This window comes from Periplaneta americana, chromosome 3 (genome assembly GCF_040183065.1).
Source record: "Periplaneta americana isolate PAMFEO1 chromosome 3, P.americana_PAMFEO1_priV1, whole genome shotgun sequence".
Classification (NCBI taxonomy): domain Eukaryota; kingdom Metazoa; phylum Arthropoda; class Insecta; order Blattodea; family Blattidae; genus Periplaneta; species Periplaneta americana.
The window spans coordinates 102,726,258-102,753,822 of NC_091119.1; the positions used below are offsets into that span (position 1 = coordinate 102,726,258).

At 36.2% G+C, this 27,565-nt stretch overlaps 1 long non-coding RNA gene across 1 annotated transcript; it reads right to left on the reverse strand.

Moving 5' to 3' along the window:
- Positions 1-521: 521 nt before the first annotated feature.
- LOC138696343 (uncharacterized) lies at positions 522-27,565 on the reverse strand. The gene is made up of 3 exons (XR_011331345.1): positions 27,477-27,565; positions 8,074-8,234; positions 522-733 (listed from the first exon to the last, which is right to left on the reverse strand). It is a non-coding gene; the product is annotated as an uncharacterized lncRNA (long non-coding RNA).

Below are 27,565 nucleotides of genomic sequence, written 5' to 3' on the forward strand. Positions count from 1 at the left end.
GAACACACATGCAACTGGACGTGTATAGTACTGTACTCAGATAAAGAGCAGTTCTGCAGTAGTGCCAACTGTTTCCTGTTTATTGGAAAAACAACTGAAATCCTGCACTTCAGATGAATATTGATGCCTTGTGCTTCACAGTATTAACTGTCACTTCGGTTGTTTTTCTGCTCAGACTGATGTATCTATGTGTGACGCAGTCATTACAATGCTCCACTTATTTTCAACCAAAATGTGACTTAGAGTGTTTTTATAATCAGTATTTACTTGATTACACCACAGTTCACTGTTCCTGATCACTTAGCCATGTGTGGAACTTTCTCGATATGTTACAGTCAACTATTCCTGACTACTTATCTCTGTGGAAAGCTTTGATGTACTGTACTGCAATCAACGGCTCCTGATAACTGAACTTTGGGTAGAATTCATCTGTATTACAATCCACTGTTCTAGGTCACTTATCTGTGCACGTAATTTTCTCTTTGTGCTACAATTTACTGCTTTCCATGCCTTACCTGTGCATAGAACTTCCTTGCTGCATTACAGCCCAACAGCTTGGACTCCACTGCACTTCTCACTTTATCAATAACGGAATCTTCGTGTAGAAAGTGCACTTCATGTTTGGCTGGGTGGACATTCACATCCACATTCCTAGGGTCCAACTACAGACTCATGTATATTAATGGTTGACGTTCTTGTGGGATGTACATCTGCTCAAAGGTCTTCTTCAATGCTGCCAACATGTTATAAACGTCAATTTGTTACAATTTGTACATTTGTTTACTGATGCTGCAGCAATAGAGAAAACAAATAGGAGTTCAATCTTGGCTAAAGGCAACAGATTTTTAGGTGGCAAAAATTTTAAATGTGACTATCATGTGATGAAGAAATAAAGCAGATGACCTACGTAATATATTTACTTTATGTACCAAAAAAAGCTATTTACTGTATGTAAAAAAAAAAAAAACAAGTTTTTCGTTCATAAATTAAAATGAATAAAGGCAACATTTTCATCTGTATTACTAATTCTGGAGAAAGAGACCACAAATTACAAATTCACTGTTAAGTACTCAGCACAAAAGTAAGCCACCAACCAATTTCGCATGGACTTGGTAAAATTTAAATCTGAAAATTCCTGAATGGAAAATTAATGCTGTAGCTATTTAGAATACAATACTACAATTTAAGTGTAAATCCAAGTTTAATTCACTTACAATGGGAGAGGAGGTTAGAATTAGGCACCTGGGTATTCACAGTGTTGACATTTCCATTTCAGAACTACATAAGGTTCCATCTTCAGAGCAGACAGGTAGTCAACTACTCTGTTTGGACTCATTATGTCTGACAAATCTGGATCACTGAGCCAAAGTCTAAAGACGAATATGGGAGAGGAGATTTATTTTAACTTCTCTAAACACTACAGTCCATAAAAGCTTATTTCTGTTCTGTTTTGCAGCCCCATGAGACAGCTGCAGTCTCAATCAAGATGCATCCACAGGGACAACTTTAGTGCAGCAAGGAACTTGCTTGGCGAGGAGTAGAGTAGATGCAAGAGGAGCTGCACAAACTATCAGCAACGTTCATGTGCACTCGGCTTCGCTTGATGACATTTCGAGTGAGATTTATCACAGCGCATGTAACGTAACGTGAACCTTGTTGCAGAGTAACTAATAACACAACATGATTGAAAAAAACCTACCCCCCACCCTATCTCTCGCCATGCAATATTGATGTAAATCAGAACGTGTAGTATTACAAACTGTAATGGAACATGTTTAATAAAGTTCCTTACAAAAAATATTCTCTCTCTCTCTCTCTCCTGCTGTTCTGTGGTTTTTAGTTAGAAATTACATTAATTAAATGTCACAATAGAGGCTCCTTTAGTGCTAAACTGGCGTTAATTACATAAAATTAGAGCCTACATGTTGAAGTACAAAATCTATACCAAAGAACAGGAATGAAATCATACGACAGAATTCCAGAACAGCCACAAGGTTGACTTAGTCATCTATCAAATAGAGTACCGGGTCTTTCCTGGGGATAAAACGCGATCATAACTATATAAAACACAGAATATTTAATGCTCACGTTGGCTTCTACCCGCTCTGCACAATACGAACAGCTCAAGACCATGCTTTCGAATCGCCCTGTAATCGGCATTAGGTGGTTCATAGCAGCAAGTTCTTCTTGCATCTACTCATTTTCTTGGATTAGGGTACTTTTGCAAGCCCTGACACTTCCTTCCTAATTGAGCACAGTATTCCTATCAACACTGCTCTCAATCAGAGTTCAATCCATGAACCTGAGATAACCTAAACACTAAACTAGAAAAACCAGTTATTTACCAGACTATTTCTTGCAACAACAAAGAAACTGTACTAAACTGAAAAGTAATGAAATCACTATTATCATAATTTGTTAGCCAAAAAAAGAGAGTAGCAATATGACAATGAGACGACTTCATCGTGTCTTAGTAATCGAATACTTAATGTTTAAAATGAAATCTGAATTAACAAAACTGATTACATGAACATGTGTTATCAATTACTATGTGCCATACCACTTGAGCTGCTAAGACACGAGTAAGAAGTCTCTACTTCGGAACACTTACGAGGCACATCCAGAAAGTAAGTTTCCCGATTTTTTCCCCTTGAAAGTAAACGTAATTAGCCGTGTCAATTGCGCATGCGTAACAGATCTATGACGTATCAATCATATGCCAGCCGGACAGGTCCCGCCTGGTGCCAGTAGCGTGGCAGCAGTGGTCCGAAATGGAAGCCTTATTCCTTCTCCCACCACCTGCGAGGTTTGGACGGTGATAAAGTTCTTTAATGCACAAAGCATTGCGCCAATTGAAATTCATCGGCAGCTCTGTCAGGTCTATGGGCCGAACATCATGAGTAAGCAGATGGTGCGTCGCTGGTGTAGGCAGTTTTCCGAAGGTCGTCAAAGTGTCCAAGATGAAGAGCGCAGTGGGCGACCGTCCCTCATCAATGATGATCGTGTTGAGCTGATGCAGCAGTGCATCATGGAGAACCGTCGCTTCACGATTACGGAGCTGAGCAGCCATTTTCCGCAGATATCGCGATCCTTGTTGCATGAGATTGTCACTAAGCACCTGCTATTCAAAAAAGTGTGTGCCAGGTGGGTGCCGAAAAACCTGACACCCGAACACAAAATGCAACGTTTAGGAGCAGCACTGACATTTCTGCAACGGTATCATGATGACGGCGACGAGTTCCTCGACAGGATTGTCACGGGCGATGAGACTTGGATTTCGCACTTCACCCCGGAAACCAAGCAGCAGTCAATGCATTGGCGGCATAGTGGATCTCCGGTCAGGACGAAATTCAAACAGACGCTGTCGGTACGAAAAGTGATGTGCACGGTGTTCTGGGACAGGAAGGGCATTCTGCTCATTGACTTCCTTCCAGTGAACGCTGACCGTTACTGTGAAACACTGCGAAAATTGCGACGTGCCATTCAAAATAAGAGGCGTGGAATGCTTACTGCAGGTGTTGTGCTCCTCCATGACAATGCTCGTCCACATACGGCTCGGCGCACAGCAGCTGTTTTGACGGAATTTGGCTGGGAATTGTTTGATCACCCACCCTACAGTCCTGATCTTGCTCCCAGCGATTTTCACGTTTTCTTGCACCTCAAGAAATTCCTGTCCTCCAGTGAGCATTTTGGCAACGAAAGAGCTGAAGATGTCTGTCACACGCTGGTTCTATTTACAGGCGGCAGAGTTCTACGAAAGAGGGATACAAAAGTTGTTGTTGTTTTCTAATGCCAGGCATTTGACAATGAAGTCATTTGACCTCTTGCACTCCAATATTTTTCAAAGATATTATCATGACCAGCCACTGAAGCACAGATTTTGAGATGTTCCGAATCCATTTCTTGGTTTGAGTTGCACAATGGACAGTTAGGGGACTGATATATTCAAATTCTATGCAGGTGTTTGGCCAAACAATCATGGCCTGTTGCCAATCTAAATGCAGCTACAGACGATTTTCGTGGTAAATCGGGAATTAACTGTGGATTTTGATGCAGAAAGTTCTATTTTTTCCCTTGGGATTGTGTTATTAAATTTTGTTTGTTGAAGTCTAAGTATGTAGATTTAATAAATCTTTTCACAGAGTAATACGACAAGTGTCTCAATTCTGATGGTGGCTATGTTGAAAAATAGCTGAAACATTGCTGTACCTGTTGCCAATAAATGTTTTCCTGAAAGTGTGTGTTCTTTTTTTTTAAAAAATAGGGAAACTTACTTTCTGGATGCGCCTCGTATTTCAAATACATTATTTGGTTCTAGTTATATTTATGCAGTTAAATTCAGCTATAATGGCTGGGGGATCATCATTCTGCCGTCACACCCGTACTGGTTGGATGACTATTCACCTTTACTGTGGCATGTGGGCATGAGGCCAGCAGTCCAGCTGATTGACCATAAGCCTTGGTCCTCCGTGGGTTGTTGCATCACAGATTTATTTTATTTATAGTTATATTTATAGTAAAAATAATGCAACCAGAGGAGATGTATTAGTTGGCATAAACTAATTTTCTGAGTTTGTATTTGGAGGAAGCTGGACATATGAGACTTGAATTAACTTATAATAATTAACAGGAAAACTCTGTTGACAGCTGTACTACTTGGTGAGCTGCAAACCTATAGGGGGGTGGGAGTGTACACAAGACATTTGAATGGCCTGAACTCAATTAGGTATCCCAAGTGTACAGTATAATTATATTACCGCCAACACTGTCTCTCTACTCAGAGTGTTCTTGTAAAATTATCTCAAAGAGCAATCGTGAACACTGATAACAGAAATCGAATATATAAAACAAAACAGAGATTCAAAACAAGTGAACTCCTATAAAAATTTGAGAATATTTCACTTCCGGTTGTTTCAATGCACACAAACAATAAAATTAACATTATCACAACACAAGAGATATATTCAACAATTAAAATCAAGCATATTTCAAGTCATTATGTTTCATGGCAGAAAAAAGACATAATTTATTATTGCTATGCTGTTTGAATGATTTTAATACACACAACATTTGTATCATGTCACAGAATGTGTGAGTGCATTATGTGAGGGGTATAAAAAACTGTGACTTAAGAAGGTTCAGTTATGTAAATCAAGAGTGTAGGCTATATTCAGGGAGGTCGTGCAGTAAGTGTTAGTGATTGTTAATACGCGACAGTTTGTGCTAAATACGACTAAGAAACCAAAACAAGAACACCAAGGCAATGCCATACTAACTGTGCACGGCCAAAGGGCTGTACGAAAGGAAGAGCTTACAAGTGGTAGTGGATTTAACACTCTGCAGGCGAAGAGCATATTGATCAACTATGTCAGACATACGCGCCCAGCAGTCCCCACCATCTGAGGAGAAGATACAAAAGCAAGACGTCTGCCCTATATGTAAACTAAACATTGATGTTATCAGAAACAGCAGCAGAATGCAACAGATTAGCCTGCGTAATGAGCCAAACAGAGTAGGCGACCCCTCTGGTCTTACTTATTTGCTCTGACCTGTATGTAGTACCAAAATGTTGTGGAATATATCCGAAAGCTTAATTTTGAGGCACAAAATTGTTTCGAAGCAGGTGTGTAGGGAAGTGAGTGATGTACAAATGTACACAGTACAGCCTTACAGTGGAGTGTTTAATAAGTGAGTACCAGAAACATTTATGCAGAAAGTGACCTCATCAAGATGACTCACCAATGGAGTAAGTAATAGAAAGCTGATTTAATGTGAGTGTTAAACAGAATCCCTGTATTGTGGGTCTCTATCACCACTGTATGGCGCGTCCTCAGGTTGCGGATAGAGGAGATGGCCTCCAGATATGGTGTGGTCCTCCAGCTTGGGGGTTGGCTAACAAACCATCACCATAAAAAACAGCTTGTTACGAAACCCCAAAATAAGCTTGGACTCTCACTTTGAGAGAGGAACAGAAGTTAAGGGTGCTTGAGAATAAGGTGCTTAGGGAAATATTTAGAGCAAAGAGGGATGAAGTTACAGAAGAATGGAGAAAGTTACACAACGCACAACTGCACGCATTTTATTCTTCACCTGACATAATTAGGAACATTAAATCCAGACGTTTGAGATGGATAGGGCATGTAGCACATATGGGCGAATCCAGAAATGCATACACAGTGTTAGTTGGGAGACTGGAGAGAAAAAGATCTTTGGGGAGGCTGAGACATTGATGAGAGGATAATATTAAAATGAATTTGAGGGAGGTGAGATATGATTGTGGAGACTGAATTAATCTTGCTCAGGATAAGGACCGATAATGGGCTTATGTGAGGGTGGCAATGAACCTCCGGGTTCCTTAACCTTTAAGAGCCGAGCTACCATTATAGTGGTATAGCTAGTATTATGATCATGACATGATATTATATAAAATACATTACAGGTGATATCTTTCAGTTGTATGAACACTAATAAGTACAATAAAACTATTAAAGATGTTAGTTATAGTCTCCATCTTCAGTGACTAATTACCATGACAGCAAAACGAAAGCAATTATAATTAATCTCTTGTTTAGTTATATTTCAAAGATTAAAAAGTGACAAATGGAAAAATAGAAGATATCATAAGTTGTGATACTTTATAAAAGTCTTTCACTGATTAGAAAAGTTAAAAATATAAAGTATAATTGATTTCTAAATAAGCAATACTGTTATGTCTTCTATATATGCATATAACATTTAAAAATGATATAAGAAATTATAATAATGTATGAGATTGAATAAAAATGTGATAATAGAACTGACATGTTAAAAAGTTAAAATCTTATAATATATGTACATTCTTCTGATAAAAAGTTTACACAGATCATATTTAAAAAATAAAAATAAAAGGAGAATGGACAAAATTGCGACTTGGATGAATGACTCACCGGTGTGGTTCAGGTGATCGAACCGTGTTGTTGCTTGGCTTGAGGGAAGGACAGACTAATACTACGTTAGTCTTTTCCTATTCAAATCGGAAGTAATATAAAGGTCAAAGAGAATGTTTTTTTCATAAATTGCTTTTTCATTCAAATTATGAGAATTAATGAATTTGTCTTTGTATATTTCAATAGACTCCAGAATATTTAATAATTTACCTTTCCTATTCATATGTAAAATTTCCATGTCTGAGTTAATGTCTGTAAAAGTAATGTTGATTATTGGATATGTGTTCACTGAAAGCACAATGAGAAATTTCATGGGAGATATTTCTATGTTCTTTATATCTTATAAATTATGTTATAAATTGTATATGATACATAAAATACGTTGATATTCTTTAATTTCATACAACATTAAGGACACTGCATTTGATTACAATAATTAAAAAATCCCCCCCCCAAAAGGAACAAAATCATTTCAACTGCAGTCAACTGAAACTCCGTATGCGTACCATTACACTGACTGTTTTACATGGGTCCTCCCCATCCTTTACCACAGACTCAATTGACTGCAGTGACTAGGACGCGAACCTGTGATCTTAGGCACGATATGCTGGCCGGACATAGCTTGTGCACCTTAAACCACTCGGCTAACGAACCCAACACGAATTTGCCTGATTATGCAGGTATACGAACTCCTGCTTAAGAGTTAGAAATTTGCGTGCAATAGTGGTACAGGTCTTGCGGCTTCTAAATGTTAAAAGCCATTTGTAAGTAAGTTGTTAAACAGAATATGTTGTACTTATTGCAGTTTGTGGCATGTCATTTTGTTTTTCAATTATGTGACAAAATATTTCATTTTAACTTCATATCTGAATAATACGAAAACATGTTCACAACAACAACAAAAATGAGGACCATGGCACTTCCGCCTTGTAGTGGTTTCACTGTACTAAAACTTCCAGACTGTCTAATTCCTTTCTCTTTTATATAAATCAGGTAATAATAATGCGGTAACTATGCACTTGTGAATAATATGATCTATCCTCTTCTATATCGAAAACTATGAGAAAAAAATTATACAAGTATGTCAAAATCATTCATGCCATTAACAAATAATAACATGTGACATTATCATGATTCATAAAGTTACCTGTACGCACACTGACCACTTGCTGTCTTGGTGGTTATGGCAATATGGCTAATGCTCTCCTCTGAAACTGTATGCTGCTATTGTACACAAATCTTCAAACTTCTGAAGTTTGCTTGCCCGACTTCACTATGGTTTTTATTGCAGTGGCACAGGCATTCAAACTGCAATGACAAGTTCACATTATGCATAATATAAGCCTATCAGTGAATGCTGCTAATTATGAAAAATTATGTAATTCCAGAAAGTTTTATTCAGTATCAGTATGTATAGCTAAGAATTATAATGCTTGTATAGGGATGGTCCAAGTTGAACAGCATTTTAGTTTAGACTTAAAATTAAGGATGCAAAGAAAAAAAAAGTTAAATTAAGAATGCAAGGAAAAAAATTTGAATCTTGTGAACCAGTAATCATGAAGTTTAAAGATTCTAATTGAATCAAAATGCTACAAAAATTATGTATTCCAATTATGTCTTATAAGAATTGTTACTTGGTATCCAAATATCCAACATGTAACTGCACCTGAGGACATTTTTTTTTCCAATACAAAGAAATGACACTGCTCAAACACAAATACATAACAAATAGGTCTAATGCAGGTGAAAAGATAAAAAAGAGTAATGATTAATTGAAGAGTTTTTTTCAAAAAACAAGCATAGTCCTGGTTGAGGTTCTGGCTGATATGTACATCTATTGTCAGACAGTACATCTCACTTGATATGTGTCAGAGGAAGAACAATTGTTTGTATACATCTGAAGTCTGACTAGTGTAATATGTAGCTAGTCAGTGATGTATGCAATGGAGGGGAAAGGAACTGGTCACCCTACCCCATTATCTCCTGGCTTACTTGCCTCATAAATAGTGCCTTCTTGGTATCACTTGTGAGGTTCAGACCTGTCTTTGGACAGTTGACTAAACAACAAGAGTCCAAAAACATACATTTTTCAGGAGAAACAAGAAACTATCCGGCAGGAGTGTTGCTGACACTTGAAGGTCTTGTTAAAATTCATCATGCCACTTCTTAAGGTGTTATAAAAACTTGGGAAAACTGAAGTACATATTTTATAATGTAAATTGTCTCATAGAAATACATGAGTAAATATAGGTAACCGTGGACAATGGTTGTTTTAGGAAAAAATACTCTGTTGTGGCTGAAGTGTGCCTCCCCTTTAATCTTCTGTTTCTTTATTCCTGTTTCTTTACTTGCTTACATTTCTTCCATGGCATTACTTCTGCACCTAAAGATGACTTTCATACTCCATCGGCAAGTCTATCGTGCTTTCAAAAAGGAGTGTGTTATATGGCAGTAAAAATTTTTTAAATAATCAAGATGTATAAACATTTTTAATAGCCTCCATATCGATATAAAAATTAAACTCAAAACATAAGATTATTTAAGGTCAAATTAAAGAAGTACCTAATTTCTCACGCCTCCTATTCTGTAGGTGAATTCATGACATTCAACAACGCTTCATGAAATTGATAATAAAACTTTGTGTTGTACTAGTACTCTCTATTGTAAACCTCTTCTGTATATATTTCCACTAGACTGTAACTATGAATTAAGACTTTATAGTAGTGTTAAGCCTTTTGACTTGTTCCATATTCTAGCTGTGAAGCAATGTACGAATACATGGAATGTTGATAAATACAATACAATACAGTAGTCCATAACGACCATAACTAATACAACAATTCACGTGCCAAAGTATTTTTCTCTGAGGTGGTTTTTGCAGCGAATCTACTACAGTTTAAAATTGAATGCATATTTCAAGGTGATTCATTCATTCATAGTGTTCTGCCCAGGGGCAGGTCTTTCACTGCAAACCCAGCTTTTCTAGTCTTTTCTATTTTCTGCCTTCCTCTTAGTCTCCGCATATGATCCATATATCTTAATGTCTATCATGTAATATCTTCTTCTGCCCAGAACTTTTCTCCCGTTCACAATTCCTTTCAGTGCATCCTTCAGAAGGCAGTTTCTTCTCAATCAGTGACCACAAGGGATGTTTGTAAATGCTACAATCGTCCTGGCTGGACAATGACTGTTTTCACAAAAAAAAAAAAAATCTTTGGACTATGGTTGCTTTATGAAAACCAGTGAAAATTTCCACTCTTACAACATAGGCTTACGGTGTTTTTTTCCCCCTAACAACTAGGCTAATTCTGTAGATGGCGCTACAATACACTCGCCATATGCTTAATATCTGAAATTTGTATTTTTTTGGACTATGATTTTTTTTTCAAAAAACCCTTCAATTGTAATACCTTTTGTAGCAGTAATGGTACTGATTTTGAATTCCTCTCCACTACTTTAATGAATTTTCCGCAGAAATGTGTTGTTGTTAATTTTAGCAGTGAAGCCACTGATTAACTCTCTTCTTCTCCAATATTTTCCACACAAAGTGGATTTAGAGGAAAGGACTGAGCATCTTTGAAAAATTGAAAATTATTCTGACCCATTTCTTCCTGAAGACTGCACAATGGACAAAGTGATGAAGAAATAACTCCAATTTTGTTCAAGTACTTTGAAAAAGTGGCGTGAAATCTTGAGGAGAGTCCATTGCGTAAAATCCCCTATAGCACACACAAAACTTACCTCTGCAAAGCATTTCAGATGCCTGATGGCTTTTTAATGAGTAATTTCCTGACCTCTTTGATTCTGTCATGAAACAACAACTAGTTCATAAAGAAAAACATCCTGAATCAACATCTTAGCTTTCACCAAGGGTTCAGAATGAATTCATCCACCTAATGGCAATCAACGTTCGGCAGAGGTTACTAAGAAGCAGGGAACGGATTTATATGGACTAAAAATATATGAAATATGTAAATATATATGTAGTTATTTTTACCAAAATATGGAATTAAATATGGACTTAAAATTATAAAAAAATGACTATGTACGTTAAATATTGGTACATTTTAATCAAACTAAACAAAAAATATAATGGACGTACCTTATCTTCCAATGTAGTTTCAACAAAACACAATTTTTATTGTCTGTTACCATAACAATAGGTTACAAACATTTCTTTCAAGTGCTGAAAAGTGAATCTTCTTCTATTGTCTCTGAGGATAGATTTATACTGACTAAAAGAGCGTTCGACGTCACAAGAAGTAACTGGTACATAATTCAATTTCACAATGTCTGCTGGGGATAAGTCCAAGTTAATCTTCACTGTTGATTCACCACTCATCACAGCAACAACCTTTTGTAGTTCTTCATATCCAGGGTTTTTTGAAAGTACAGTGTCCACCTTAGCTCTTACTGCATCTGCAACTTTACCTCTACCACGATTCAGTTGTTCCACAGTACTATTTATAATTTCAAAACTTTCAGATAGTGAAAGGTGCCTATTTTGGAGACTTTTGAGCGTTTTTATGATGCATGAAAATGTATGCTGAATGTGAGCTAAGTCATTCTTCACACTTATGTCACAGGTAACTGTTTTCGCAGTATCAATTGAGACTGCATCTTCAGAGTCCAATGCAAGGAGAACATTGTTAATAGAGTCTATATGTTCGGCATAATATTCAACTGCTTCTAGCCATGTACCCCATCTAGTTAAAATTGGCTTTGGTGGCAATGGAATTTCAGGGTACATTTCTTTCAACACGTTAACTCTACTGGGAGCTTTGAGAAATACTTTTTTCACTGATGAAATCAACAAATCTACTTTAGGGAAATTGTCTCTGACCACTTCTGCCACACGATGAAATGCATGCACCACACAAGTAAAATGAGTCAATTTAGGATATACAACAGATAATGCTTGTCCAGCTTTGACCATATAAGGGGCAGCATCGCTAATAAAGAATAACACATTATCGTACATAATACCCTTTGGCCACAGGATACCCATAGCTTCGTTGAACAGTTTAACTATAGTTTTGTTATTGCACTTTTCTAGAACATCACAATGTAAAAGAATTCGTTCAGAATATTGTTCACTTAACAAACCGATAACTACATTACCAACAAGTCTACCTTCTTTGTCGGGAGTCTCATCAATGGAAACCCAAATTGAACTATCTTTAATTTCATCTCTTATCTTCTGTATTGTCTCATCGTAGATGGATGGAGCATACGTCTTCCTAAGTGTTGACTCATCCGGGATTGTATGTTGAGTATATTTTTCAAGGAATTCCCTGAAGACCTTATTCTTTAGTTTGTAGAGAGGAATATCAGCAGAGATGAGAGAACGGCACAGGTCGATGTTAAACTCAGATCTTACATTCGATGTTGTTGGTTGTGTTAAAAACAATTGTCTCTGCTTGGAATTTAGTTGTTTGTTGGCCTGATGTTTACTAGTTGTAATGTGTTGTTGCACCAGGAACTTTTGTGTAGATGATACTGCACACTGACACAAATTACAAAATAATATTTTATTGTCAGTTGATAAACCATCTTCTTTAAATTCTGAAATGTAACTTGTTAGTTTTGATTTTAAATTGACTGAATGACGTACTTTTGGCATATTTACCGTCTTTATAGTATGATTTACAAAACTGAACCTATGTGTACTCTGACTGGCATTTAACTGTTGAGCTGCACAACTGAAGTCTGTTAAAAATTTTAAATTAAATTAATACAGTTTTGTAACTTACTTTCCCATTGTTGATAGGACTGCTAATTTTCAAATAACTCTGATGTTAAAGGGATTACTGAACATGTGTTTAAATCTCTATTGTTGAAATGTATTTTTAAAAGTTAATGGAATTTTGTTTTGTTTTATTGTTAAACCTAATATAATATGGACTGTTTTATATGAAATATGGAAAATATATGGAAATTAACGAAAATATGTACTAAACTCTAAAATATGGAAAAATATGGAAAATAAAAGTAGGATTTTTCAACCCTACACATTGTGAAACATAAAGATAATGCAAAATATAAATTATATTAGCTTTATAAGTAAATATGTATTTACATATAAATCCTTTCCCTGCTAAGAAGCATACAAGAAGTCAAGTTAATGTTTTACTCGAGTCCTGATCAAGCACATCGAGAGCAATTGTCTGAGATACGCTACATGGAAATTGATTTTGAGAAAAAAAAAACAGTAGTCTATTTGTTGGAGAGTCTTTCCTTGGCTTCATTGAAATAAATCAGAAGGATGAGGAGAGCTTGGTTGAAGCAAGCTATAAGTGGATGAAATGGATATAATTATGAGATTATTGATCCCACTGCTACAATAATGCTGGACATAGAAGTGGTGTTTGTCAAAGAATAAGGAGGTAACTCGGCAATGTTTGTAAATTGTAGCAATCACTAGTGGGTATACATGTAGCAAAACAGATCTATTGATGACGACATTTTTCAGAATAATCGAAATCTTCTACATCTACTTGCTCGAAACGCAGCACTGAGAAAAACTGTAATTTGTTATTCCTGTGGTTTGAAAGTTGGAGTCAAAAATTATGTTGTTGTTGTTTTCTAATGCCAGGCATTTGACAATAAAGTCATTTGACCTCTTGCACTCCAATATTTTTCAAAGATATTATCATGGCCAGCCACTGAAGCACAGATTTTGAGGTGTTCCGAATCCATTTCTTGGTTTGAGTTGCACAATGGGCAGTTAGGGAACTGATATATTCAAATTCTATGCAGATGTTTGGCCAAACAATCATGGCCTGTTGCCAATCTAAATGCAGCTACAGACGATTTGCGTGGTAAATCAGGAATTAACTGTGGATTTTGATGCAGAGAGTTCCATTTTTTCCCTTGAGATTGTGTTATCAAATTTTGTTTGTTAAAGTCTAAGTATGTAGATTTAATAAATCTTTTCACAGAGTAAAACGCAGATTTAGTAACAGGTCCGTAAGTAGCAGTGCTGCCCTTCTTTGCTAAAGCATCCACATTCTCGTTTCCCAGGATTCCACAATGGGATGGTATCCATTGGAATACAATTCTTTTATTGAGTGATATTAATTGAGAAAGCATTTTAATTATTTCTGCTGTTTGAGATGAAGGTGTGTGTTTAGAGACTAAAGTATGTGTATGTGGCGTGCAACAGAAGAAGCTGTAAGACCCATCAGCAAGTACATCGAAGAGATACTTCATGTGATGAGAACAAGAAGTGATGCGTGACAGTTACCTATACTGTACACAAGCTTCTTGTAGGATGACCAGGTTTTTAGGCACAAAAAGCAGGACCATTCCTAAAAGTGGTTTTGTAAAGCACTGTCTTAGGCTTTTGCTATTTATCTTACACATCATGTGTCTGAACTTCATATCAAGCAGTAATCAGTTTTAATATTCATATACATATTCATTTACTGCAGCCAACTGATCACATACATGATATGGGACATGTCAAAAGTGACACATAATTACTACGCTATAACAGAATTAAAATACAACATACGAAATTTCAACATTAATTATAAATAATTTCAACATTAATTATAAACAATTTCAACATTAACAAATAACAACCACAAGAACAGGTATAACACTTTACAAGACAAATCACATTTCATTTAGCAGTCTAGAGTCAATTTCGACCTATGCGTCCTTCATGAGAAGACATCCTTCTCGAAGTCAGGATCTGGAAAAGAGGAAGTAAAATTTTTGAAGTAAGGCATTCTTTTCTATTCAGTTATGTCAATTTTCAATAAATTCGTTCATACTGTAAAAGCAGTTTTTGATTAAAATTTTGTAAAGAGCTTTCTTAAATTTTTTATGTGCAGATATTTCTTTAAGATAATTTTGTACGTCATTATACATACGAAGACCAGCATGAATGAAACTTTTTGTATAGAGTTGTGTTAAAACTTTCAGTAAAAATATTATCTTTATTTCTTGTATTGTGCTGGTGTGTGTCTGAATTTTTGAGAAAGCTATACAAATTACATTTGATAAAATTTAAAGTTTGATAAATATAAATACAGGGTAATGACAAGGTATGTATTTTTTTTAAGACTGGTCTGCAGCTGGTAGTTTGAGACACTTGAACTATGGCTCTAATTGCTCTCTTTTGTAGTTTAAATATTTGGATTGCATTGTGTGAATTACCCCAAAAGATTATACCATACGTTAGGATAGAGTGAAAGCATGCGAAGTGCAATGTGCGAGCAGATTCAATAGATGATGCTCTTATTAGTAATCGCAAGGCAAAGCAAATTTTACTTAATTTCTTTCCTAGTTCCTGAAGGTGTACAGACCATTTTAAATGTTCATCTAGCTATATACCAAGAAATTTTGTACTGTAAGAATATTGAATTGTTTCATTTTGATGTTCTATGACTGGCCACTCAGAATAATTGTTTTGTGAATGATGAAAAGAAATGGCTATGGTTTTCGACTTATTGATTACCAGTGTGTTTCTCTCAAACCATTCCACTAGTCTTTTCTGTAAGAAAACGCATGGTATTGACATCTTTTCCTGATAAAAAGATACTGGTATCATCTGCAAAGAAAGTTGGTTCTCCATGGCTGATGTATGACTCTAAATCGTTTATATATATCAAAAATAGAATTGGTCCGAGAATTGAGCCCTGTGAAACACCATACCTATACATTTTTTCTTAGACAGATAATTTATTATTTTACCATTTTCTTTACAAGTGATCTCTGTCCTTTGTTCACGGTTTTCCAGGTAAGAAGTAAACCAACTGTGTGCCAAGCCTCTAATTCCAATAGCTTTTAATTTTTCCAACAAAATAGTGTGATCCACTAGGTCAAATGCTTTTGAGAGGTCTAAAAATAATCCTATTCCTATTTCTTTCTTGTCAATAGATTCATATACTCTTTTTAAAAAGTTTATAGTTGCCGTATTAGTTGATTTACCCTTACAAAATCCATGTTGGTTTTCAACAATTATATTATGTTGGGTTAAAAATGATACAAGCCTCTTGTGCATAACCTTTTCAATTATCTTAGAAAAAACAGAGAGTAAGGAGATTGGTCTATAATTTCGAACTTCCATCTGTGGTCCTTTTTTATATAAGGGTTTCGCTTTTGCCATCTTTAAACTAAGCTTATCTGGGAACTGGCTTATTGACAGTGAAAGATTTACAATGGCAGTTATAGGAGTAACTATATTTAGGAAACATCTTTTGATAAGAAAATCTGGAATCCCATCGATGCCAGCTGATCTTTTACTCCCAAGTCGTTTAATAATTTCCATAATTTCTGTTTCATTAGTAGAATTTAGACATATGCTATTACAATTATCCTTGTGTTTTGTTATATTATTGTTTTTAATCTGTGTGCTGTTATCCAGAACAGTTTCTGCAATACCTACATAATAATCGTTAAATATGTTTGCTGTTTTATTGATGTCACATAGTTCTCCACATCACATTTTAGTTTGATATTTTTTATATCATTACTATTTTGTCCGAGTTCATCTTCAATAACTTTCCACATAGCTTTTGACTTGTTCCCAGCTGAATTTATAAATTTATCATTGTGCAGTTTTTTGGCTTGACTTATTACTTTATTATAAATTTTCTTGTAATGATAATAATAATCTTTAAACGTTTTTGAGACATTCCCCCCTTTTAATATTTTGTTAAGAAATCTTAGTCTCTTTCCGGATTCCCTTATCCCTGTAGTGACCCAGTTTTTTGTATTGTCTGTAAATTTGATATTAATTTCAAGCAAAGCTGTCTCATAATAATAATTGAATGTTTTAAAGAATTCGTCATAAGCAAGGTTTACTGAAGTTTGTTCGAATATGGAGTTACAAGATTCTTTCTCAAGTAGATGATTTAGATACTGAATATTTTCTTCCTTAAAGGATCTTACTTTCTTGTATACAGCAGAACTATTATAGTTATTTTTATTCCTATCTTCTAGATGTAACTGCAAGATTTGAGCTTCATGATCATAGAACCCAGTTGTTATTACATTAGAACTGTAGTTCCACAAATCCTTGTTTAGTATTATTTGACCAACTGCTGACTGACTGCTGCTTCCTATTCTTGTTGGGACATTTACTATTGCCTCTAAGCCATGTGTGTTTAATACTAGTTGTAATTTCCAAGTAATATTATTATTATTATAATTTTTAAAAATCTACATTTATATCACCCATGATTATAATATTTTTGTTTCTATTTCGCAAAGTATGAATTATTAAATCCAATTTATCAATAAGGATCTGATATTACTGCTGGGAGTCCTATATATACAGATTATAATTCGTTTCAAACTCGAGAATTCCACCATGCTAGTTTCAAAATGTTCTTCAACATTATCAAATAATGTAGGCTAAATGGTATTGCTTCTATACTTGTTTTACAAATACACATGAGCCTCCATGTTTTTTGTTTTTCCTATAGAATTTTGTTGGAACAAAGTACTTATTTCAATTGATCGAGCTCAAAAGAGGCTGCAGGAAATTGCACGATGCCACCCTGGATACGAAAGGTGTCAGAGATAACTTTCATGTCGAAAGAGGAACTTAGTCAACTGCTCCCTGTAAAAAGTGATATGGGTATGTTGAGGTTGAGAGATGTCAAAGACGAAAGAAAATTATGCCTGGTGAGAGCTGGAAATACATCACATTAACCGCTAGACAAAACATGGAGAAAGTCATGAAGGAATCACTCAACTGCCTTCACATGGAAATGGACAAAAGTTTCTCTGTGCTGCAAGAAGCTGAATCAAATCGGGTTCCTTCTAGATATCAGTCAATACACTATGTTATGGTGTTGACAATACCAGTAGTACCTTAAAAAACAAGTGCAGAAATTCGGACGAAAACTACAGCTGTGATACTGATGCGTAACAGAACGCAGAATGGATTGCAGAATGCTGCTTTCGACTCACACTGCGAAAATTTCAGGTCTGAAGGATTCTCGATTTCATGAACATGATGTTTCCCCACTTTATGCATTGCAACACAAATAACGCTACCTATTTCAGTTTCCATTGTCAGCTGTGAGAGATTGTTCAGCAAACTGAAACTGATTGCTTACTGCTTGAGAGCATTTATGGGCCAACACTGACTCTGTAATCTTGTCAGGCACTGTTGGGTTCGTAGAACAATACAGTATCAACACAATTTCACAATATCCCATTCCAAAAAAGAATCCATTTGCTCTTGTTTAAAGCAGGATATTACCAACACAATACATCTCTACCAAAAACCTGACCAAACCAAACCTAACCTCCAACTGTTCTCAGACCTTACGAAGACTATCTAGGCCTATATATCTATATACCAAAAACCAAACACACAATTCATACCAAAAACCTAACCAAATCAAACCTAACCTTTCACTTATCTCAGACTGTCTTTCTACCTATATATAAAAACTGCATACCAAATTTGGCACATTACATGTCTTCAAAACAGTGTGCCAGCGTTCTTGAGTTGGTAGATCTTTCAGCATCGGCATCATCTCTTTCAATAGGCAATATTCTTGGTACAATGTAGCACCATTTTCAAAGTCCAGTTCTGTATTAACATGCAATATATTCAGTAAGGACACTGAATGTGAATATATATATATATATACACCGTGTTCCGCTTATAAGTATAATAAAAGAAATAGTTATAATTTCATAACAATGCATGCAAATGGGTTAAGATTGGTACCATTGTAAAGAGGAAATTGGGAAGTTTTAATCCATTGTTGTTACTTATTTTTAGAAGACTCACGCATGCGCAGATCATTAAATAAGAGAATTCGTATCGTATCTTTAGTCAGTCAGCATGTGGACGCCACAGCAGAAAGCCTTTTGTGTGGTGTCATTAGCAGAACATAGATCCATAATTCGTGTACAGCGCTTGTTTCGCCGTCAGTACAATCTTAGACCGAGGGAAGCTGTACCGACGTACGTCTCAATAATGAAATGGGATAGGCAGCTCAGAGAAACAGGAAGTTTGTTGTCTAATGCAGGTAAACATTCCAAGCGTAAAGTGTCTGACGAAAATGTCGAACGCATTCGCGAGGCATTTCAGAGAAGCCCGCGGAAATCCATTCGACAGGCTAGTGTGCAGTTGAACATCCCACCAACAACAGTGCATACAGTGCTCCATAAAAGATTGCGTTTGCGAGCGTACAAGCTGCAACTTCATCAGATGATTACGCCGAATGATAAACTGGAACGAAAACGCTTTGCAGAAACAATGTTGGATAAAGTGGACGATGACGACACATTTCTAACTCGAGTCTGTTTCTCAGATGAGGCAACCTTCCACGTCAGTGGAAAAGTAAACCGACACAATTGTCGCATCTGGGGGTCGGAAAATCCAAGTGTCGTAATTGAACACCAACGGGATTCCCCTAAATGGAATGTTTGGTGTGGGATCATGCGTGACAGAATCATTGGTCCCTATTTCTTTGCTGAAAAGATAGTCACTGCAAACACGTACCTGGATATGTTGCAACTGTATGCTGTGCCACAACTCCCAGATGGAGCAATTTTCCAGCAAGATGGGGCTCCACCACACTTTGCCAACATGGTTCGCACATTCTTAGACGAACAATTCCCTGCAAGATGGATCGGAAGAGGATCACCGTACATCACATGGCCTGCCAGATCACCAGATCTAACACCACCTGATTTTTTCCTGTGGGGGTTTGTTAAGGACCAGGTCTACAGGACGCCAGTACGTGATTTGGCAGACTTACAAAAAGAATTTATGCTGCTGTCAACAATGTTACACCACAGATGCTTCATAACACTTGGGTCGAGGTTGAATACCGATTGGATATTTCCCGTGCCACCAATGGAAGCCATGTTGAGGTTTATGGAACATAAGGTAACAAAAATTCCCAGTTTTCATTCTTTGTAGCAGTTGGTTTCAATTATATACTTGTATTAATTCAGAAGTTATAGCTATTTCTTTTGTTATACTTATAAGCGGAACACTCTGTATATATATATATATATATATATATATATGAAATTTCAGAATGTAATACTGCAATGAACAAAATTCCAGACATTAAGAGTCCTGAAAACAATTTAATTTTTTTCGACAATCCGGAAAAATTCCGGATGGTTGGCAATCCTATACACAAGATGGTATGACAACTCGATTTTTGTGTCCAATAACTGTTCATGAATTTACACAACTTGTAACTTACATAATACCAAGTTTTATTTATAGGGTTACTTGGTGAAAGTAAACGTCTTTTACTATTGTTTTTGTCTTTTGCGCTCAAATTATGGCAGGTCAAATTTAGAACATCATTATCCAAAATACTAAGCTTTTTAAAGGAAGAGTTTTCAGTAACACACCCTTAGGTATCAGTTTTTACAGTTCTCACATTTTACATTTCTACACAACACACTCATTATCTGTTTAGGGTTCCCAGACATATTGGAAAAAAAATACGGGACACTTATCAATTATCACTAAGTAAGTTTAATATGCACATCCACCAAATATACCAATCTTTCAAACTGTGTATGTAGCGAAGTTTACTACACAAACACTTTACCAACTAACTAAGGGTAAGTAAACAAATAGTAAACAAAATTGTTAGGGAGCATAAGTTACTTGCATTAAGTTTAAGCTTCCTTATGTAAGTTGCTTTCAAATTGGTTTTACTAAGTTATTACAGAAATAGTTACAAAATACACTAAGTTACTCATGTGACAATATTCTTATAAATCAATCAGCCTTGGCCTTGTAATACTTCTCTAAAGAATGAATTTCACTTAACAATTGTTTATTTTGAAGAATCATGTCATGAAAAGCAACACAGTCCTCACTGAAGAATGATTTTACAAGCATTAATTTTACTGTTTTTACAGACAATTTATTTTTATCATCAGTCCATAGAGCATTCATGCAAGAAAATAATATTTTGGCACACGCATTCATTCCAGGGATACGCATAAATTTGAGAGTTCTCCTTCAGTACTTTTAAAAACATCCACCCAGACTTCATCTAAACGTTTGGTGTTGCCATCACTCGCCTTGAGAAATTAATAACTCACAATAATATTGTTTCATAACAGACCATCTACAGTCATCTGCAATGATGAAGTGCGACATTGTAACTTTTCCGTTTTTTCTCAGTTTGGAACTCTAAAATACGGGACAGAAAGCTAAGCTGTCCCGAAGACTTTTCTCGGGAAACAGGACGCAATAGCAAAAAATGGGGTGATCCCATATTTTACGGGACGTCTGGGAACCCTATATCTGTTGGCATTTCAATGCAATGGACATATTTACATCAATCCTTTCCACATGCCCTCCCAACAGTTATTAACGTTTCCACTTCATTATCACTATAATTATATTATCAAAATCACCTGCATAGAATTGGAATATATCAGTCCCCTAACTGCCCATTGTGCAACTCAAACCAAGAAATGGATTCGCAACACCTCAAAATCTGTGCTTCAGTGGCTGGCCATGATAATATCTTTGAAAAATATTGGAGTGCAAGAGGTCAAATGACTTTACTGTCAAACTCCTGGCATTAGAAAACAACAACAACAACATATTATCAAAATCGCATTTCTCCTGTTTGAATTGGTACGGTTGGATACTTCTTTTAGTGGGTTATTTTACGATGCTTTTTCAACTGCTGAGATTACCTAGCGTCTGAATGATGTCAGCAAAATGAGTCCAGGTTCCAGCGCCGAAAGTTATTCAGCATTTGCACTTAATGGGTTGTGGGAAAAAGCCTCAATCAGGTAACTTGTCCCAAACAGGATTTGAACCCAGGCCCGTTCATTTCAGGGTCAGGCATGCTAACTGTTACTCCACAGCGGTGGATGGTTGGATCCCTGAAGCCATAGCACACTATAATTTATCTCAATATGAATGGGATTTATATATCTGCATAGAAACAGGTGTATGTATGCAATGTTATCACCGGCAGCCGAGTCCAATGATGTCATCAGGTAGGCTACTCGCTTTTCTCCCTCTTTCCTCGGGTGTTTTTGAAGGTACAGATGCCACGTTTGAATTAAACTGATTGTAATTCCTTCCTATGTTAAACTATATGGTGAAACTAGTGCTGACGCTGAGGTAGTTCCAGTGATTTCGGAAGTGAAATTCGTCTAATTTATAAGGGATTTTATAATTCGGCATAAAACGTTGGTCAATATGGCGGACATCATGTAGAATCTGGGACAGGTTAGGTTTGGTTTGTTCAAGTTTTTTATATGCCTATCAAAAAACGTATAAGTATGCAAGGCGTACCAAAAACCTCAACAAACCATACCCAACCTGTCACTGATGTCCCTCAGATTGACCAACTTTTTCTACCAAATTACCAGGATTTTTGCAGTGAAACTAGCACTGAGGTAGTTCAAGTGATTTCAGAAGTGAAAATCGTTTAATTTAAAAAGAATTTCTTATGATGATGCAGTTGATCGTATATGCAAGGCATAACAAAAGCTTAAACTAACCAAGCCTAACCTTCATAGATTCGTATATACAAGGTGTATAAGCGCAGTATGAAGGAAACTACCTCAGAGGTAGCCTAGTTTAGCCATTTTTTTGTGGAAATGCAATTGATCGTATATGCAAAGCATAACAAAAGCCTAAATTAATCAAACCTAACCTGTCACAGATTCATATATGCAAGGTGTGTAAGCACACAGGAATTAGCTCAGCGCTATGTAAAGATTTACTTTTGGTCCTACAGAATTGATCTGTTATGGTTACAATGGTTATTAAAGGAGAAAAATTTGCTCCGGCGCACAGTGGTCCAGAATGCAAATTTAGCGGACATATTAATAACTTTTCAGCTACCGAACAGATTTTTATGAAATGTTACACAGTAGTTACAGGTAGCATATATGTATTGTATGCAAGCTCTCGTTACGTTGGTATAAGGGGAACTACCCCTTATAGGGGGCACAATTAGACAAAATTAGTAACTTTTCTCCTACTTAACAGAATTTTATGAAATTTTATACAGTAGTTACATGTAGCATATATGTTTTGTGTACAAGCTCTCGTTACGTTCGTATAAGGGGAACCACCCCTTATAGGGGGGCGCAATTAGACAAAATAAGTAACTTTTCTCCTACTTAACAGATTTTTATGAAATTTTACACAGTAGTTACAGGTAGCATATATGTTTTGTGTACAAGCTCTCGTTACGTCCGTATAAGGGGAACCACCCCTTATAGGGGGGGGGAGCAATTAGACAAAATTAGTAACTTTTCTCCTACTTAACAGATTTTTATGAAATTTTACACAGTAGTTACATGTAGCATATATGTTTTGTATGCAAGCTCTCGTTACGTTCGTATAATGAGAACCACCCCTTATAGGGGGGACACAATTAGACAAAATTAGTAACTTTTCTCCTACTTAACAGGATTTTATGAAATTTTATACAGTAGTTACATGTAGCATATATGTTTTGTGTACAAGCTCTCGTTACGTTCGTATAAGGGGAACCACCCCTTATAGGGGGGCGCAATTAGACAAAATTAGTAACTTTTCTCCTACTTAACAGAATTTTATGAAATTTTATACAGTAGTTACATGTAGCATATATGTTTTGTGTACAAGCTCTCGTTACGTTGGTATAAGGGGAACCACCCCTTATAGGGGGGCGCAATTAGACAAAATTAGTAACTTTTCTCCTACTTAACAGATTTTTATGAAATTTTACACAGTAGTTACAGGTAACATATATGTTTTGTGTACAAGCTCTCGTTACGTTCGTATAAGGGGAACCACCCCTTATAGGGGGGCGCAATTAGACAAAATTAGTAACTTTTCTCCTATTTAACAGGATTTTATGAAATTTTACACAGTAGTTACAGGTAGCATATATGTTTTGTATGCAAGCTCTCGTTACGTTGGTATAAGGGGAACTACCCCTTATAGGGGGGGAGGGCACAATTAGACAAAATTAGTAACTTTTCTCCTACTTAACAGAATTTTATGAAATTTTATACAGTAGTTACATGTAGCATATATGTTTTGTGTACAAGCTCTCGTTACGTTTGTATAAGGGGAACCACCCCTTATAGGGGGGCGCAATTAGACAAAATTAGTAACTTTTCTCCTACTTAACAGATTTTTATGAAATTTTACACAGTAGTTACAGGTAGCATATATGTTTTGTGTACAAGCTCTCGTTACGTCCGTATAAGGGGAACCACTCCTTATAGGGGGGCGCAATTAGACAAACTTAGTAACTTTTCTCCTATTTAACAGATTTTTATGAAATTTTACACAGTAGTTACATGTAGCATATATGTTTTGTATGCAAGCTCTCGTTACGTTCGTATAAGGGGAACCACCGCTTATAGGGGGGGGGGGGCGCAATTAGACAAAATTAGTAACTTTTCTCCTACTTAACAGATTTTTATGAAATTTTACACAGTAGTTACAGGTAGCATGTATGTTTTGTGTACAAGCTCTCGTTACGTTGGTATAAGGGGAACTACCCCTTATAGGGGGCGCAATTAGACAAAATTAGTAACTTTTCTCCTATTTAACAGAATTTTATGAAATTTTACACAGTAGTTACAGGTAGCATCTATGTTTCGTGTACAAGCTCTCGTTACGTTGGTATAAGAGGAACCACCCCTTATAGGGGGGGCGCAATTAGACAAAATTAGTAACTTTTCTCCTACTTAACAGATTTTTATGAAATTTTACACAGTAGTTACAGGTAGCATATATGTTTTGTGTACAAGCTCTCGTTACGTTGGTATAAGGGGAACCACCCCTTATAGAGGGGGGCGCAATTAGACAAAATTAGTTACTTTTCTCCTACTTACAGATTTTTATGAAATTTTACACAGTAGTTACAGGTAGCATGTATGTTTTGTGTACAAGCTCTCGTTACGTTGGTATAAGGGGAACTACTCCTTATTAGACAAAATTAGTAACTTTTCTCTTATTTAACAGATTTTTATGAAATTTTACACAGTAGTTAGAGGTAGTAAACTTGTTTTGTATACAAGCTCTAATTCTCTGGATTGTCTTTGTTTCGACCTCATACTTGCTGTAATGGAAAAGCTTTTTTGGGCAGACACGACTTTTTCCAGGGGTAAGTTTTCTATAAATGTTTATTATTATCACGAGTAGAACCTAATTTAATAAGTAGCTCACTAAGCCAATGTCCATTTCGTTTAAAAAAACGCATATCCCTTATCCTCTTGCTCTCCAACGATAAATTATCTTATGGGAGAAAAATGTAACATTTTAGATACTATTGCACCTTTTGGGCACTCGGGAAGCTTATTTGGTATATAATTAACAAGCTGTCATCTTGAATTCCCTGTATTATACTGCGAAAGCAGATTCGATTCACAGATATTGAAATAGGCCTAACTGCAAACGAGAAAAATTGCACTACTGCACCTCGAAAGAATAGTGCTCATAAATTATTACTTCCGCAAATCTGCGCACCTTAAGATTAGATTTAAAATAGAGGTAACTTAAATAGTAGAGGAAGTAAAAAAAAAATCATTTTTGGACGAACCACAGGGGTTTTTTTTTTCTTCTCTACCTTAGCAAAATCTGCACTCAATGGTTATATTTATATTTTGTACCGTGTCCATTCATGCTAATTTTACATACTATAATAACATTAAATGTAACAAAAACAAACAGTGTTACATACCCAAAGAACTACTTGACATGTTGATACTAAATATGAATGGAATCGACCACTTACAACAGAGTTACAGCACAAGGAAAACGGCAGACTCGCGGCGCGTGCTGAGTAAAAATATTGGGTGGCGAAATGTGGCATGTTACCAGCCTCTTATCTCGCTATGCAGCCACCTCCGCTGATTAAGGTAATCAATTGGGTGTTACTCAGTTATACAGGAAAAATAATTTAAGGATTTAATTTCATTTTTCTACATGTCATTTTTCTGCATTTGTCCTCCTAAATACGGATTTTAGACCACTGTGCGGACCAGGGTCCTTGGTTCTACGTACCAAGTGCTGTAACTACTAAGCTACGCAAGTTCAATCACAGCACCGGAAAAAACACTAGAGAAGGGTGATTCGATCCGGTGCTGTGGATTGAACTTCGGCGTAGCTTAGTGGTCAGAGCGTTTGGTACGTAGAACCAAGGACCCGAGTTCGATCCCTGGCGCCGGAGCGAATTTTTCTCCTTTAATAACCATTGATACCTCAGCACTAGTTTACCTAACTATATGACAAACTAAATATAGGCCTAATATGTTTTTGTGTTGTGATTCCCTTTAACAAGTGGAAAACAATGGAATTGAAATGATATAGCTACATGTAGGGGGAGAGATGTAACTTCTGCGCCTCATGTGGCACTGTTTACACTAGATAGTAGGCCTCTTGGCCGGTGTGGATAACGATTAACGCATCTGACCGCGAAATCAGGTGGCCCGGTTCGAATCCCGGTCGGGGCAAGTTATCTGGTCGAGGTTTTTTCTCCTCAACCCAATAGGAGCAAATCGCATCCCTAGAATAATACTGCCGTTCTCTCTCAAAAATTGAATTTTCAGTTACAGGTAGTTCTGTATCAAACAATAGAACTGTCGTATCTCTAAGTTCAAGCGCAAAGTCTGCAGGGCTTATAGGCAGGCTAATGATACTTGGTAATTCGGAGTTTTCATACGACTTTGATACGTTTATCTTGCATTTACTCAAAACTAACGGGCGCGCTTCCAAACAGGGCATTTCCACTAAGGTTAGACCTCAGTTTAGGTGTTTGTATATTAATAAAAAAATAAGGGGCTAGAAAATATTGAAAATAGGACGCATGTTTATGTGACATTTTTTTTTCAATTAATACACACACACCTAAATGGACTCTAACCTTAGGGGAAATGCCACTGCCCCTGTTCGGAAGCGCGCCCCTCATTTCATCGGCATTATCACCTTCATTTCATTCAGACGCTAAATAACTTGACATGTTGATACAGCATCATAAAGTAACCCACTAGTAGGCTTCTTACTGAAATTCAAAAGTATAATGTAGTAGCAAGGATATACTTTAGTGCAACCTTTGGTAAACTATATACATTGTAATTATAATATCCTTAAAACAACATAACCTGTAAAGTTAAAAAAAAAAACTTGCCTGTTTTCTATTTCCTTCAATGCATTAGCGGGGCGCTGTATAATTTCTCCTACTGCTATCCGATTAACAACAGTGTCGTCTAATTTCCGAATTATTGCCGGTCGATTCATTGTATAAAATTAAATTAATTTATTTCCGTTTATTTGATTCATATTCGCGGTTATTTAGTAAGTCCATGTTCATATTCATATTATAATTCGCACTACCGCTGCTGCCAACACGATAATGCTGAAAGTCTCCAAATGCTACGCAAAAAGTCCCCATTTTCAAGTAAAATACCTACCGAAAATTTCAAATTAATAATTAATTAATTATTATTTTGCTTAAAGTACCACATACTGAATTCCAGATAACAAATATTGAGATAAACAAAAAATTGATGCGAAATGTATGACCCCTCCCTGTCACATACAATGACGTTGTAGTTACTTACATTATGTTCGAAGATATATTATAGAGCATCGATCGACAAAGTGCACGCGAATGTTGGCAAAAAAAGTGTTGAAGTTGCGCGACTGTGTG